The sequence below is a fragment of the Etheostoma cragini genome, chromosome 12 (assembly GCF_013103735.1).
Source record: "Etheostoma cragini isolate CJK2018 chromosome 12, CSU_Ecrag_1.0, whole genome shotgun sequence".
NCBI lineage: Eukaryota > Metazoa > Chordata > Actinopteri > Perciformes > Percidae > Etheostoma > Etheostoma cragini.
Genome location: NC_048418.1, coordinates 13735394 through 13745805, shown reverse-complemented (window position 1 = coordinate 13745805; position 10412 = coordinate 13735394).

Below are 10412 nucleotides of genomic sequence, written 5' to 3'. Positions count from 1 at the left end.
GTTGTCATTGTCTAGTTTCTAATAAGTGTTTACATGCCTAACTTCAATGACTCGCTTGGAGGAGACAAAACATGGTGCACACGCCCAGAAGCCTAGAGATGGCAGCGCCATCTAGTGGAGATTGTTACACACTGCAACCCTGGCAAAGACAAAAAGACAAACCAACTGAAGTTTTAACTCTCATGTCAAGACACATAAGACGCCACCTATATGACTGCTGTATCATCCAGTGGTGGACTGTAACTAAGTACAGATATTCAAGTATGTTAAAGGTATTTCATAGGAATATATATTTTTTATCACATTTATTTGACAGCAATAATTACTTGTTACTTTGCAGATTTTCCATGAAAAACCTATGATCACCATATAAAATATAATGCATTGTTGCAGATAACACAAAGGTCACATTATGCCTTAAAATAACTCTCAAAATCAGATACACTATTAAAATGCTGCTCAAAGGTTTATACATACGTAATAATAATCCCATACAGCAGTTTCTCACTAACCATGGGAGAGAAAGTACAGTCAGTACAGATGACAATACATCCCAGATTTCTTTATTTATTCCAATGCCTGCCAGTCTTTATACCCAAGTCATTTTTTAAATTGGTCAGCCAATCAATCACCTCGTTTATTTGGGAGATTAAGGTTCCAAGGGTTAAAAGGTCATTCTCCAAAGAGATTGTGAGGTGGGTGGATTAGGCCTTCCAAGTTTTATCCATTACCATTGGCCATCCAATACATAAAAAGATATTATTTTGGCTCCATCGACCAGGTACCCTCTGGTGTCTACTTGAGGCACAGTTTTGTCGCACTCTGGATTTATATCCAATCCTGTTTTATTGTCCACTCTCAAAATTTTCAATCCATTTTGTTGTCACTATAAGATAACATTGTTGTTGGTTCTGGGCCCTATTTCTAAGAACCATCTCCCCCCCCCCCCTTCTGCACTTGTTTCAACATTTAGACAATGGAGTTTGAGTGGTCTCATGTCTCATTACGATGTATAGATAAGATATATGACAGTTTTGATAATCTGTGTAGATGATGTAACCTTCCTTGTAGTTTTTTAGGTATCTACACATTTGTCACTTTGTTAAAAGTGAATTTGTTTTTTTCATGATCTCCCTGCCGTCACAGTGTTAGACAAACTTACTCTCCTGTGTAAAGGAGAACTCTCTCTAGCATGTTTTCAGCTGATGTCTTTTTGTTGTTTTTTGAAAGTCTGAAAGAGTTGCCCACACGATGAGTGAGGGTAATCTTGTTCCTGTTTACAAAAAAGGAAACTGGAGGAAAATGTACTGTTTGATCTATTGTGCAATTCTCTCAATACAAATAATAATAATCATAATCATAAAAATGATAATCTTATATAGTAGGTGGTAATATTCAAAAAATACAACTCCGACATTATGCATAATGAGTACTTTTGATTTACTTTAATTTAGGTAATACCACTTTTAATTTCATTTTGAATCCAATACTTTTACTGGTAATGGAGTATTGTTTTTACATTGTGGTATTCCTACTTTTACTCAGCCTAAATGTAAGGCATCATTTCCATACATAGAGTTAATAACTGGAGTGTCGCACAGAGGAGCCAGAGAGAGAGAGTTTGGGCAGCTGCAAAGGGGGAAATCTGGAAGTTATAGAACAGCTATGAACTGAGCTTTTTTCTCCCCAGTAGCTGTCAGCACTGGCACTGAGGCCAAGGCAGCAAGGGTGTTAAATGCATGTGAAAAATGTGATGCCTGTTCAGCATATGGCTACTGACTGTAGATCATTTAGTACAACAAGAGATTTAATAAGTGCTAAAAGGTGTGTAAAACATGTTTAACTTCTGCATGCAATAAAATCAATCAAGTTTTTGTTTTATATAAAGTGGTCACACAGTGAATACACTTTTGCAAATGAATGTAGTCAGTAAAATACTGATTTATGTTTAATTAATCTCCATCCACACATTTGTCACCATGTTGTCTCTGCAGTCCATCCATTCAGGTTTTCCCCAGAGCAAACAGAAGGACATCATGGCACCTACTTGCGCCCATGTTGACCTCACTGCGATGATGTAATTTAGCAAAGTGCCTTAAGGAGCGAGTCATGTCCAACATGTGAGTCTTGTCATTGCTCTGCATCACAGGCCTCAGTCAGACTCCCTCTGTTTGACATAACACAGCTACACCTACATCATCAAATACACAAATATTGAATTAATCGTATTTTCATTACTTCACTGACTTTTCCATGAATATTTTCCTGAGGTGCCACAAAGCTGTTAATGCTCATTTGTGCATGCAAGTGTCTTAATAAGAGGCAACATACAAAGACAATTTTAATTTAACCACAGCAACAATTTAAGATCTTTGTTGTGTACAAATGTGACAGCACCACTAGATGTCAGCATTGTAATGGAATTACAAGGTTTATTGTCAATGCTGAACTTTAAAATAGGAAAAACGCAATAAAAGGCACACTTGGTAAATATACTGGACACTACCTGTCAAAATACAGAATAAGTACAGAATACCAGCTGATCAGAGTGGGTGGCTGATATTTAATGCAATCTCTACACTGCCCATTATCAGCAACCATTCATCCAATGTTCCAAAGGCACATTCTGTTTACTAATCTGATATCATTAAAAGAAAAAACTAACTACAAAAACATTGGAGAACCCTTTTGCAATTATGTAAGCACACAATGTAATCTGAAAACTGCCGCCCTTGTTAAAAAAAACCCAGATGCAATAGATCTAGCTAGTATTCTGTCTACAATGGAGGGCAATGGAAATTTATAAGTGACCCTTTGTGAGTACCTAAATTGTTATCCCTCAGAATGCATTATCCAATCTAATCTGCTCTGCTGCTAAATGCCATTTTTTTGTAGATGTTCATCAAAAACAAACGTAGATTTTCAGTAAGAGACAGAGAAAAGCTGAATAAAACAGGCCGACAGGACGTAATTCTTAATTGTCTTTGAAATACAACCCTTCCAAACAAAAGAGAGGGGAGTTGACTGCCTCAGTAAGTTACACACCCCACAAACTCACACCTGGAAACAACTCATCACTTTCCCCTGTACTCCTTTGTTGTTCTCCAGACATGGGAACCAAAGCAAAGTGTCTGCCTCTGCTTTGACTTTATCTTCAGGATGGGCATTACCACAAGTGTTGACGTCCCTATCTCGCTTGCTCGCCTCTTGGTAATACAGGGTGTAAAACAGCTTCTGATAAGAAAAGTCATGGGAGTCGAATCCAATATAAACGATCTTCATAGTCCCTGAGGTCAGATTAGTTGCTTATGAGCTCAGAATACACCTACACATGTCCTGTAATGTGTGTTACAGTATCATGAGGATAAACAGACATCAGTTCAACTACGGATGGTTGGCAAAATGGTTTTAATGAGTATGATGTCACCAGATCTCCACCCAGTAAAGATGGGTTTGATAACCCTCTTCCCTCACCATTTTAAGAAGCTTTGATAGATTGATGTATAGAGAGTTGCAGTAATCCAATTAAGACAAAAATTTAAATTACAGTGCTTTGCAGATACAAATATGTAATTTTGGAAAAGCAGGATGCAAGATTGCACACATGATCATTAATGTCATGCCTGTTATGAAATGTGACCTTGAGCTTTCTGCAACTTTTGATAATTTGCCAGTTATCAGAGATTAACTGAAAGAAGTTATGAAATAATATAAATCAAAAGAGGGGTAGAATTACAATGATCTGCATACAAATATGCTTTGGAAATATTTGACCAACAGCTAGCATGTAGAATAAAGCTTGATTTAAAATTCTGTGTAAAATCCACGCTGTGGCTACATTTTTAGGTAGTTAGCCTTATATGCACATCTCAAACTACATGCCACGGTGAAGCACGTCACTTGGCTGTGGCTTGGTATTGTAGCATTTCCCCCTACTCATTTCCTGGTTCTCCTTCTCCATAAACAAAATGAAATCAGGGAGAGTTTTTTTTTTTCCTGCTATAGATTTCTGACAGTGGTCAGAAAGCACAGGGAAGACAGTTTGTTTCATTCATTATTCCTATTGAGTCGGTACTTGCGCTGAAGTTAATCGCTGTCACTCTTTCCCTCTCTTCATCACCCGCCCCTCCCACCCACCCACCCACGCACACATGCCGGCCCTGCAGAGATTGACACACACACACCAACGCACGCAAGTATAAACTTAAGAACACTTACGTAGGCTACGGCCAAAAAGCTTTTAGGAGCCTTAAGAAGAGTAAAGTACCGAGGACTGATCCCTGTGGTACTCCATGAGTGTAACTGAGGATTTATAGTCCCCCATAGCCACACACAAAATGTCCTTTTGATCTAAAGTAGGAATCCAATATACCTAACCAGAACTTAAGACCTTTGGTTAAAATCAATTGTGCAACTCTATCAAAAGCTGAAGAAAAGATCCAAAAGCAAAACCATTCAGTCTGTCAACATCTGTAGCCTGTAAAGTCTCACTTAGTCTACAACTGAAGTGTTGTAGGTCACAAGGTTTTTCCTTAAAGGGAGTCAGATAGTTGCGTTAATGCTGAGGTCACACATTAAGCAAGCAGGATGAAGCTCAGGCCAGAAAACAAGAAGAGACAACACGGCTTTAATTATAGGAACAGCCCTGTGTGTCATATCGGGGAGCAGTGTTTTTTTATCAACTGATGAGAGAGAGAGGGAGAGAGAGAGAGAGAGAGAGAGAGAGAGAGAGAGAGAGAGAGAGAGCGAGGGAGAGAGAGAGAGAGAGAGAGAGAGAAAGGATGTCTCCACCTTAATCCAGTCTCTTCTTCGTCTCTGGTCTTTTCCACACAGTGACACTTTGCTCTGGGTCATCCAAGGTTGCAATCAGCTAAGAAGGAGGCTGCACAGACTGCAGCTGTTCAGCTGGACCCTGTCTTGTTTCATTAACGCTAAGTAAAGCAGATCATACCATTCCATCAACACCACCTGCTGGTCAAGAGCATGACCCATTTACTACAGTATATGTCTACCATGTCGTCTGTCTTCACACAGCAACCTGTACTTTCCTGGCTCCAACTCTCCACATGTCACTACCTCTACTGTTGAGACGTGTTGTGTCATTGTAGATGCTTTCTCCCGTGAGATGAGCTAAACCTGGATGACTGGCAAAGCTGCAACATACTAATCTAAAACAACAAACTCAGACAGTGAAAACCTCAGACTCTGCAGGACAGGAAATGTAAAAGATCCTTAAAGGAGCAAAGCTGTTGGTCGCCTACGGGACGAGTTAATAAAATAAACCAAAAGATGCCTGCAGAAAGAAAATTTCTCTAATGTCACACCAAACTAAATTAAAGGGATCACTTTTGGAAGATCATGTTTAATACAACCACCCATTTAACCTTTCATTTTAGGTTTTTCTTGTTTCGTCCCACAGTTACACAGCAGCAGCAGTGGCTTAGATGTGCCTACTTAACACTTTCAAGAATGGACAAGCCGCCACATGCTCACACACAATTTGGCTCAAGTGTGTCATAACATGTCACTAGAAAATGTGCATGGACCAAATGTTACATGCTACAAATGAAGCACCGGGATTAAGTTCCTCTATAATGTTTTTGATAGCAAGGTACTCTTTCTTTATACTGCAGCTACTGGTTTCTGCCCAGAAGGTAAATGCCAGAAACAACAATTCTTGTATCATCTAAGCTCTAATGACACCTTCAAGTGCTATCTTTTCTTAATTTAGTTACTTTTTAGTTGAGAATTGTGGACATTATTTTGGTTCTTGTTCTCTTTAAACTTCACTAAAATGTGTTCATTAGCAATATCAGATTTTTTTTCTCTTAGGAATGCAATCAAGCCAACATAGGAGGTGTCTGCGCTTTTACTGAGAATTTTAAAGACAACAGCTACCTCTCCAGCCCCTAAGGACAGGCTTTCCTGAATCCTGAGAACTGCTACAAATGGTGCACCTTGAAACAGCAGAGTGGCGCAGACGCACCGTCAGCCTCCAAACCTAAGCCACAAATTATGTCTGGTAAATGGAAAAGATCATGTGGCCCTGCAGCGGAGTAGGGGTGGTGAGAACAAGGAGTTTGGTGGTAACTGGGTTGGGATTGGACGGATATGATTTACATTCCTCTCCAGGGATGTGATATCAAGACAGACAAGGTCAGACCAAGGCTAATACATCAGACTGAGGAGAGGGAGGTGGAATTTATTTATTTTTGCTCTTTATTCAAAATGACTTTTTCATGTAGAATACAATACCATATTTTATGTTAACTCAGCATGTTGCATAATTTTGAACGAGATACAATCTGTCTTGCATTATATTATTTACCTACATATTTCTAGATCTCTTTATTTGCCTAATATATATGGACGTGCAGCAGATGCTTTGCACACAGTGTTTGTCAAACATATGGTACATTAAAATGTTTTAAATGCATTTTGGGAGATTTTCTTCAGGATTTCTTTTCAAGGAAATAACTCAAAGTCCATCAAAGTGCTATAGCACATTCCATCTCATTTGAATAGCTGGTGCAGACTAACCTCAATGCCCAGAGGAACATCATTGTAATTGCAAAAGAAATGCAATACTACAGGCCAAGACTCTAATCTGAACTGAGTATTCTAGTCACACTTGGAGCTGAAACAAAGTTGACTTCTTCTACACCGTTAATTAAGGGGCGACTTTCTCATGAATATGTGATACGACTATTTTCAGAAAGATCCATAGTATAATATCTAAAATGCACTTTGGTCAGTTATATATGCATATTAGCTTCTAAAAGAGAGGTAGAGGAGGTATCTCCAACAGCAGGCAGGGGGAAATATCCAGACTGCTTACAGAGATTAGTGTCCATTACCAAACAAATTTCTGCTACCACCTACAACACTTATGACAGCCCTGAGTTCAACCCTCATAGGAGCCCTGTTTGAAAAAAACACGCTTTTGTCCTCATGGCCATGTTCCCTCGACACCAGAATGAAACAAGCTCTGTTTTCTTGGTTGCTGGGTCTAAGAAGAGGGGGCGAGTGTGTTTTAAGAAGGGTGTGGGAATCAATTATCCCACTCAAGAGACATGCAGGACCAGTGGGTAGTGCTTGGGATTAGTGTCCATTCTTGTCATGTACTGACAAACCCTCCCGCTGATCTTCTTAAAACCAGGTGTTATTAAGAAGCATGGCCCTTACTGGGGGCCTGTAGGCTTTTGAATAACTGCCCTTTAGGATTGACAGACAAGCTTATAATGTTAAAAAAGTGCATTCCTGTGCTTTCAGGGATCACCTGTGTGAATTATATTGAGCATGAGATTAACATTTAGTGAAATCATGCAAACAACAAATTCATAAGTCTGGGTTAGTTATAAGCGGTGACTGCTTTGAATCCTTTTATACATATAGTACATATCTGTCATCTTTTGTGTAAAAGCGGTATTTTTTGAAAATTTTAAAGCAATAGCTTGACATTTTGGGAAATATTTGCTTTAAAGCCACAGCCAGACGTCAATTATCTTAGCTTAGCATAGCACAAAGAAAGTAATTAGTGTGAAATAGCCGGCTCTGTTTGAATAAAACAAATTACGCCTATCAGCATCTCTAAAAGAGTCAAGATTCAATAGTTCATTGCCATGGAACTAAGTTGCTAGGAATTTGGTGCAGTGTGCTCATTACAAAACAAAAACAGACAGCATTTATAGCGGGACAGTCATTAAATCAAAAACACATATAAACACATATAGCCCCCCCCATCCTGTCCATAGACGCTTCCCATTAGACCTACGATAAAAATGTAAAATAATATGTTTAAAGAAGTAAAGTGCCAGTGGTGAAGAGCCTCCTACATGTCAGTCAAGAGTTATAAAGTGTTGTTTCCATGAGTTGCGTGAGACAGTGTGTACAGCTAAAGATATGTATAAAGCTAAAGATATATCTTGTTTGTGTAAAAGTGTAAAGTGTAAAAACGCAAATTTGACATTTCACTCTGGGTAATGTGCAGGACTATTTCTGGCTTTGAGCAGTTGCAGAGACCAGGAGGTAAAGAAACAGTCCCTCACATAACACAGGAACAACATATTCTCATGAACTGGTTCAAATTATATAATTTGAAAATGTTTGCGCACCAATTCACATAAAATCCTACGAAATTATGCAACTGGTCACATGTATTAAGTTTAGCGGCGTTTACAGTAAAATTAAGCTGAGAAAAAAGTACTGAGAGCCAGGTACCGGTCACCATGAGGTGCCGGTTCTTTCAGATGATGTTGCAGTTGAGTTTAGCTAAGTCAAAAAGACCATCATGCAACGATGACAGTTAAGTTCAGGCACAAAAACGACAAGTTGAGGGGCCCTTAAGTAGTACTCTTGGGACACAAACACGCGTTTCTTGGGTGAAAGTCATGTATTATCCCTGGGAGAACTCCGCTTTCCTGCTTGAAAGCCCTGTGTTCTATTACCCAACCAACCACCTCAACCTCCTCCCTGCATGGACCAGAGCGGTCTCATAGGTCCCATACAGCAGCAGTCAACGTGGTGCGTATAGCAATAAATATGTGCAGTACATACGACAGTGAATTACTTTTTGGAGCTATTTGTACAAATGGTTAATGAAAACAGGCTGTGACATGACACAAGGCTGCACATGCAAACGCACACAATGATTTTAGGCCTTCAGGTGCTCGTGTTTGCTTCTCAGAAATTAGCCCTGACCTCTTCATTCATGACATGGTGACAAATGAGGGAATCGTTTTTCATTTTGGGAAATGCACTTAATCTCTTTCTTGCTGACTGTTATAAGAGAAGATTGATAACACTCTTATATTTGTCGGATAAATATGACACTTTAGCCAGCAGCTGAGCTTATCTAAGCATAAAAAATTGCTAGCCAGGCTCTGTAACAATTTCTGCTTACCAGCTCACTAATTTAACATGGTTTATCTTGTTTGTCTAATCTGTACATACAACCTACTGTGAAAAAAAACTTCAGGAAATCACTGCGCCTTGCCAAGAAATTGTCTTACACATAAATTCCTGTCTAAAACCCCAAGTTGAACTTTATACACTTTTTTGTTTTTGTACAGATTAATCAAATGAGTATAAGGTAACTGGCTGCTGGCTGTAGACCTATACTCAATGAACACATTTTCCAAAATGTCAAACTTTGGCTTTAAAATAGCCTTCCACAATGCAGCAAGTCAGCCTGTCAAGTTCCCTCATTTTCGGATATCATTATGCAAAAGCCGAATAACAGGGGATCTGTTGATGAGAGATCCAGTATCCTGTGAAACACGCAACTGTAAATCATCAAGTTTGCTCACTTTAATCTCTAATTTGAGGCGCTATTTTGTTTACACACAGTAAGTAGAAACTTGGCTCCGTGAAGCCACTTGGCCCATCTGTGACTGTTTGTGATCTGCGGTGAACGGGCTGCATATTGTTTGAGATTGGTAATGAATAGACTTCATCCCGAATCCTGGAAGGAGCGCTCCCCAGGTGTAGCTGAAAAAACCTGGACCCTTCCCAATTTCCGATACTGTACCTCTCTCTTTACATGCCAAAAATCAAGGTGTGTGTGGACACAAAAGATGTCAGGTGGTAGCTGAGCCACTGAAAGGTGTTTACACAAGAGTTAAGTAGGGTTGTCCCTGACTAAAAACATTCTCAGCTGGCAAACAGTCAGTGGATATGATTGACAAATCAAGAGGTCAGTACCAACAAACCTGCTGCTTCTAGAAGATATTGTTGTCATGCCGGTAAAGACGTTTTAGGGAGTTACTTTCATTCAATCATCTAGTCTTTTTTGAAATAATACATTAAAACGGCAGTATCAACCTTAGTTTTAGTTACATTTATTGGTGAAATAATCTACTGTTTCAAGCTTATTGTATATAATATGTTAATGTATGTATTTTCCAATCATGTACCTCTATCTATTACAATTTACTCAATCTAATATAAGTGAGTGAACAAGGTTTGCATGTTAGGGAATCTTTTCTGTGACAATAACTAAACATTTTGGTAATCTTCAAATATTATGCAATCAAATATGTAGGAAGAGTAAATATTTTTCAATAGCTGGCGTGCCGAAGCGTTCAGATTACTTGCCAGAATGATTGATAGTTTGCCAATTGATTTATGCTCTTAATATGATATCATGCAAAGTGATTGAAGGTTTCGTCTTCAGTTCTTGAAAAATTGCCTACAGTTATATTTGCGGATACATTTGCCGTCTTCAATTTGAACTGCGGATGAACTCACGGTTTAGGAGAAGTGATCGGTGTGCCTCGAAAAAAGGCAAGACCAGACTGATATTTAACTTCAACAGACAATCTTTAACCAAAAATCCACCAAACATGGAGCCTTTTCTGGCAAATGAAGTATTCTTGACTGATCAAATCACCACAGGTACGTATATGGGGCAT